This window comes from Pelobates fuscus, chromosome 3, assembly GCF_036172605.1.
Source record: "Pelobates fuscus isolate aPelFus1 chromosome 3, aPelFus1.pri, whole genome shotgun sequence".
Lineage (NCBI taxonomy): Eukaryota > Metazoa > Chordata > Amphibia > Anura > Pelobatidae > Pelobates > Pelobates fuscus.
In genome coordinates, this window is record NC_086319.1 from 94,426,914 (window position 1) to 94,433,986 (window position 7,073).

Genomic DNA, 7,073 nt, shown 5'->3' on the forward strand with positions numbered 1-7,073 from the left:
GTCAGTGTGTGTATGGGGTCAGTGTGTGTAGTGTGTGTATGGGGGCAGTGTGTGTATGGGGCAGTGTGTATGGGGGGAAGGGAGGCTTTTTAATAAAAAAAAAAAAATGTATTTAATAAAATATATTTATGTCCCCCCTCCCTTCTTACCTTTATTGAGGAGGAGGGGGGATATTTATGGATCCCTGGTGGTCCCAGTGGGGAATCCCTGGTGGTCCAGTGGTTCCAGTGAACTCTAGCCCGCGCTCCAGGGCTAGAGTTCACTCTCGCGAGATTTGGAGCGTTGCCGTGGTAACCGCGGCAACGCTCCAAATCTCGCGAGAGGAGGACCCGGAGGAGCTGCTGGTAACAGCTCCCGGGTCCTCTCTCCCTCCCCTTCCGGTCGGCTGTCAGTAATGTGCCTGCGGACCGGGGAGGGAGATCACTGATCTCCCTCCCCGGTCCGCAGGCACATTGCAGGGCTGGCGCTTAGGCAATGCCAGCCCTGCACTAGCCGGCAGGGGAGAATCTCGGGGGGGGCAATTGCCCCGTTGCCCCCCCCCTGGATCCGCCAATGTCAGGGAGGGTAAGGAGGATGGCCTCTTCTGGATCACTACCTTGCCGTGGTGAAGGGGCTTGTGTACTTTAATGAAGCTATGAGCTCTACTATGTTGGGACACCCAGGATGGGTGGGTCATAGCAGAGAAGTCAGACAAATTGTGGTCCACTGGAGAAGGAACTAGCAACCCACTCCAGTAACTTTGCTAAGATAACTATATGGACAAGCACAACCAGAGACATAATGATATTGTACTGGAAGATGAGCCCCTCAGGTCAGAAGGTGCGTACCACATTACTGAGGAAGAGCAGAGGGAAAGTACAAGTAGCACCAGATCTAATTAAGTAGTTGGGCCAAAGCCGAAAGGACACCCAACTACGGATGTATCTGGAGGGGAAAGGAAAGTCTGCTGCTCCAAAGAACAATTTAACATAGGAACCTGTAATGTTAGAACTATGAACCAAGGCAAATTTGATGTGATCAAACATGAGATGACAAGGTTAAACATCGATATCCTGGAAATTAGTGAACACAAATGGACTGGAATGGGACATTTCATATCAGACAACCATCACATCTTCTAATGTGGTCAAGATTCTCGCAGATGAAATGGAGTAGCCATCATAGTAAATAATCAGGTGGGCAAAGCAGTGCTTGGCTACAAACCAATAAATGAGAGAATGATTTCAATTCAAATTCAAGGCAAGCCATTTAACATAACAGTTATCCAAGTTTATGCTCCAACCATGGATGCTGAAGAGGCTGGAATTGTCCAGTTCTATGAAGATATTCAACACATGATAGATATAACACCAAGAAAACATGTTACTATCCTCATAGGAGACTGGAATGCTAAATTAGGGAACCAAAAGACAGCTGGAATAACTGGCAAGTTTGGCCTTCGAGTTCAAAATGAAGCAGTTCAGAGATTAGTAGAATTCTGTCAAGATAATTCTCTGGTCATAGCAAACACCTTCTTACAACAGCCTCTGAGACAACTCTACACATGGACATCACCAGATGGACAATATAAAAATCAGATTGATTATATACTTTGCAGCCAAAGATGGAGGAGCTCTATACAGTCAGCAAAAACAAGACCTGGAGCTGACTGTGGCTCGGACCATGAGCTTCTCATTGCAAAGTTTAGAAATAAATTAAAGAAAACAGGGAAAACCATCAGACCAATCAGATAAGACATAAATAATATTCCTTGTGAATATGCAGTGGAAGTAAAGAATAGATTTGCGGGACTAGACATGAACGATAGAATGCCTGAAGATTAGAACTTTGGACCAAAGTTTGCAATATTATCCAGGAAAACCGCAAGAAAAAATATCCCCAAAAGAAAGAAATCTAAGAAGGCAAACTGGCTATCTGATGAAGCTTTAAAAATAGCCCAGGAAAGAAGGAAAGTGAAAGGTAGTGGAGTTCAGAAAACAATCGTCCAACTGAATGCAGAATTCCAAAGGATAGCAAGAAGACATTCTACAATGAGCAATGTAAAGAGATAGAAGATAACAGAATGGGAAAGTCAAGAGATCTATTCAAGAAAATTGGGGATCTAAAAGTTACCTTACATGCCAAAGTGGGTGTGATAAAAGACAAATATGGCAGGGACTTAACAGAAGAAGATCAGATAAAGAAGAGATGGCAGGAATACACTGAAGATCTATACAGGAAGGATCTTAACAGCAGTGATGACCTCAATAGTTGGTCCAATGAGATGGAACTAGAAATCTTGGAGAGTGAAGTGAGATGGGCCCTAGGATGCCTTGCAGATAACAAGGCTGCAGGAGTTGATGAAATCCCATTTGAACTATTCAAAATTCTGCAAGATGATGCTGTGAAAAGTCTGCTTGCCTTATGTCAACACATTTGGAAAACTTAACAGTGGCCAAAAGACTGTAAAAGTCAGTCTACATCCCAATCCCAAAAAAAGGCAATGCCTAAGAGTACTCCAATTATCGAACAATTGCACCAATTTCACATGCCAGCAAAGTAATGCTTAAGATCCTACAAGCTCGACTCAAACAATATATGGACCGGGAATTACCAGATGTACAAGCTGTGACAGAGGACGAGGCACAAGAGATCAAATTGCCAATGTACAATGGATAATAGAGAAAGCCAGAGAGTTCCAGAAAAACATCTACTTCTGCATAGACTATTCTAAAGCTTTTGATTGTGTGGATGACAACAACATGTGGCAAGTTCTTAAAGAGATGGGAGTACCAGATCATCTCATCCGCCTCCCGAGGAATCTGTATGTGGACCAAGAGGCCACAGTCAAAACCGAACATGGGACAGAATGGTTCAAGATCGGGAAAGGAGTGCGACAAGGTTGTATATTGTCACCTTATTTATTCAACCTTTATGCAAAATACATAATACGTAAGGCTGGGCTGGATGAATCCAAAGCTGGAATCAATATTGCTGGAAGAAATATCAACAACCTCTGATACGCGGATGACACTACTCCGATGGCTGAAAGTGAGGAAGAACTAAAGGACCTGATGATGAGTGCAAAAGCTGGCTTGCTGCTTAACATTAAAAAGATTAAGATCATGGCAAACAGCAATCTTAGTTCCTGGCACATAGATGGGGAAGAAGTGGAGGCAGTGACAGATTTTATTTTCCTGGGATCCAAGATCTCTTCAGATGGTGACTGTAGTCATTAAATTTCTGGCAGGGCCGGCGCTACCATAAGGCGGCCCAGGCGGCCGCCTTAGGGCGCACCGGCCCTGGGGGCGCAAAATCAGGGTGACCGGAAGGAGGGAAGCGCACTGCGCTCCCCTCCAACCGACGACCTATTGTAGCGTGGCCGAGCGCCCGGTTCTGCGGGCGCGCGAGGGAGCACTCTCCCATGTGTGCTTCCTCTTCAGCTCCCTCGCGCGCCGCATACTGATACCGGAGCCGGAAGATGACGTCATCTTCCGGCGCCGGCATCCCTTCGCGGTGCGCGAGGGAGCTGAAGAGGAAGCACACATGGGAGAGTGCTCCCTCGCGCGCCCGCCTGTCCGCCAGCCAGCCAGCCTGCCTACCCGCCCAGGAGCCCAGCAGCACCACTGGACCCCAGGGAATCCCTTCAGCACTCCAAAAAGGTAAGGAGGCTGGGGGATTAAATTAAAAAAAAAAAACATGTGTTAGTGTGAGTGTTATTGTGTGTGTGTGTGTGTGTGTCTGCTAGTGAGTGTCAGTGTGTGTGTCTACTAGTGAGTGTCAGTGTGTGTGTCTGCTAGTGAGTGTCAGTGTGTGTGTCTGCTAGTGAGCGTCAGTGTGTGTGTCTGCTAGTGAGCGTCAGTGTGTGTGTCTGCTAGTGAGCGTCAGTGTGTGTGTCTGCTAGTGAGCGTCAGTGTGTGTGTCTGCTAGTGAGCGTCAGTGAGTGTCTGCTAGTGAGCGTCAGTGAGTGTGTCTGCTAGTGAGCGTCAGTGAGTGTGTCTGCTAGTGAGGGTCAGTGAGTGTGTCTGCTAGTGAGCGTCATTGTGTGTGTCTGCTAGTGAGCGTCATTGTGTGTGTCTGCTAGTGAGCGTCAGTGTGTGTGTCTGCTAGTGAGCGTCAGTGTGTGTGTCTGCTAGTGAGCGTCATTGTGTGTGTCTGCTAGTGAGCGTCATTGTGTGTGTCTGCTAGTGAGCGTCATTGTGTGTGTCTGCTAGTGAGCGTCAGTGTGTGTGTCTGCTAGTGAGCGTCATTGTGTGTGTCTGCTAGTGAGCGTCATTGTGTGTGTCTGCTAGTGAGCGTCAGTGAGTGTGTCTGCTAGTGAGCGTCAGTGAGTGTGTCTGCTAGTGAGCGTCAGTGAGTGTGTCTGCTAGTGAGCGTCAGTGAGTGTGTCTGCTAGTGAGCGTCAGTGAGTGTGTCTGCTAGTGAGCGTCATTGTGTGTGTCTGCTAGTGAGTGTCAGTGAGTGTGTCTGCTAGTGAGTGTCTGCTAGTGAGTGTCAGTGAGTGTGTCTGCTAGTGTCAGTGTGTGTGTCTGCTAGTGTCAGTGTGTGTGTCTGCTAGTGAGTGTCAGTGTGTCTGCTAGTGAGTGTCAGTGTGTCTGCTAGTGAGTGTCAGTGTGTGTCAGTGAGTGTGTCTGCTAGTGAGTCTCTTACTGAGTGTGTTTGTGTGTGTATTAGTGAGTCTGTTTGTCTGTTAGTGAGTGTGTGTTTGTAAGTGAGTGTGTATGTATGTCTGTCGCTGAGTGTGTCTGTCAGTAAATGTGTGTCCGTTAGCTGGTGTGTATGCATCTGTTCGTGAGAGTGTGTGTGTGTGTCTTCAGCACTTACCTTTCTCCCTTGGTGCTGGGGATTCCTCCGCCTCTCAGCTCCGAATGCTCTTGCCGCGCACGCATTCAAACCGCCCATAGGAAAGCATTACTCAATGCTTTCCTATGGACGTTCAGTGTTTTAGAATAGCGGAAGCTCCTCTAGAGGCTGTCAGTGAGACATCCACTAGAGGCTGAATTAACCCTCGGTGAAACATAGCAGTTTCTCTGAAACTGCTATGTTTTCAGCTGCAGGGTTAAAACTAGAGGGACCTGACACCCAGACCACTTCATTGAGCTGATGTGATCTGGGTGTCTGTAGTGGTCCTTTAAGTGTGTGTGCATCTGCATGCACTGGCGTACATACCACGGTCGCAGGGGTCACAGCCCTGCAACCCCTGCGACCAGGTGCCCGCCGCCATGTGTTGCGGCCCCGGCCCGCGCAGAGTAAGCGCGAGAGGGGGGGGGGCACGGATCAATTTGCGCACTGGGGCCCCATGGGTCATGTGTACGCCACTGCACCTACCCTGGTGTCTGCCGCAGGCTGTGTGGAGGGGGCAAGGATATGAATGACATCATATCCCTGCTCCCTGTGTACCACACAGCGTGGCTGGCGCCCTGTGATGGGGCTGGGCTGCAGGACAGGACTCCAAGGAGCCAGACAGCATGCATCCAGGGGACAAGATTGAACTGATGTAAGTATGTAATTGTGTATGTCTATGTATGTATGTATGTCTCTGTATGTATGTATGTATGTATGTAGGTCTCTGTATGCCTGTATTTCTGTACAAAATGTATGTGTCTGTATGTTTCTGTATGCCTGTATGTCTCTGTATGTACAAATATATGTGTCCGTATGCCTGTATGTCTCTGTATGTACAAATGTATGTGTCTGTATGCCTGTATGTCTTTGTACGTATGTGTCTGTATGCCTGTATGTCTCTGTATACCTGTATATATGTATGTGTCTGTATGACGGTATGTCTCTGTATGCGTGTATGTCTTTGTATGCCTGTATGTATGTGTCTGTATGCCTGGATGTCTCTGTATGTATGTTTCTGTATGTCTATGTATGTATGTATGTGTCTGTATGACGGTATGCCTCTGTATGTATGTCTTTATATGCCTGCATGTCTCTGTATGCATGTATGTCTCTGTCTGTGTCTGTATGTCTCTGTATGATTATTTCTGTGTTTGTATGAACCTTATTTTAAACGAGGGTGGGGGGCACCAAAATGCATCTTCGCCTGTGTAACTAAAAATCCTAGCACCGGTCCTGATTTCTGGAGAGGAAAGCTATGGCAAGCTTGGACAAGCTGGTAAAAACAAAAGATATTACACTATCAACAAAGGTCTGGACTATAAAGAAGGCTGAGCGTTGTAGAATTGATGCCTTTGAACTGTGGGGTTGGCGAAAACTGCTTAGAATCCCTCGGATTGCAAGAAGATCCAATAAATCCATACTACAGGAAATCAAGACAAACTGTTCACTGGAAGCTGTGATCATGAGGCTGAAGCTAAAATATTTTGACCATATAATGAGAAGGCAGGATTATCTAGAGAAGACTCTGGTGCTGGGAAAGATTGAAGGCACACGAAGAAGGGGACAGCAGAGACGCACGCTGAGACAGGGTCATTGGGTGGCCAATGCACTTAGGGCCACACGATTGTAATGTGTCCATAGGGGCCCGGTCAGCGCAGTGTGTGTCTGTAGGTGTGTCTGTGTCTGTATGTACATCTGTGTGTGCAACTGTGTGTCTGTATGTGTATTTGTGTGTATCAGTGTATGTATCTGTGTGTCTATTATTATTAATCTGTGTGTTTGTGTGTATCTTTGTCAGTGTGTGTATCTGTGTCAGTGCGTGTATCTGCATTTGTGTATATCTGTATATCTGCATGTGTCTGTATGTGTATCTATCTATGTGTATTTGTATTTATTTGATTGTCTGTGTATCTGCGTGTCTGTGGGCACAATGTCCAAGTACTGTCAGGAGGGGAGCACACAGCACTCCTCTCCTGTTGGTCAAGTCATGTAGTGTGTCTGAACTCCACCAGCAATTCTGTCCGGCCTACATGCTCAGGAGCATGCTGCAGGTTGTGTGGAGGAACCAGGGATATGAATCACCTCATACCCCTGCTCCCTGCATTCCTCACAGCATGGCGGCACATTAGTGATGAAGTCGAGCTAAAAGGGTGGTAAACTCAGGAACCACCCCATGCGGCAAAAGCTACGTCATTGACCCCATTTGCAGCCAGATGGTTTTGCCCCATTCAGTACCGGGACATTTATGA

General features: G+C 47.1%; 1 pseudogene; it reads left to right on the forward strand.

The window, feature by feature from the left end:
- Positions 1-755: 755 nt before the first annotated feature.
- On the forward strand, positions 756-1,733 carry LOC134601641 (craniofacial development protein 2-like; annotated as a pseudogene).
- The last annotated feature ends 5,340 nt before the right edge of the window (positions 1,734-7,073 follow it).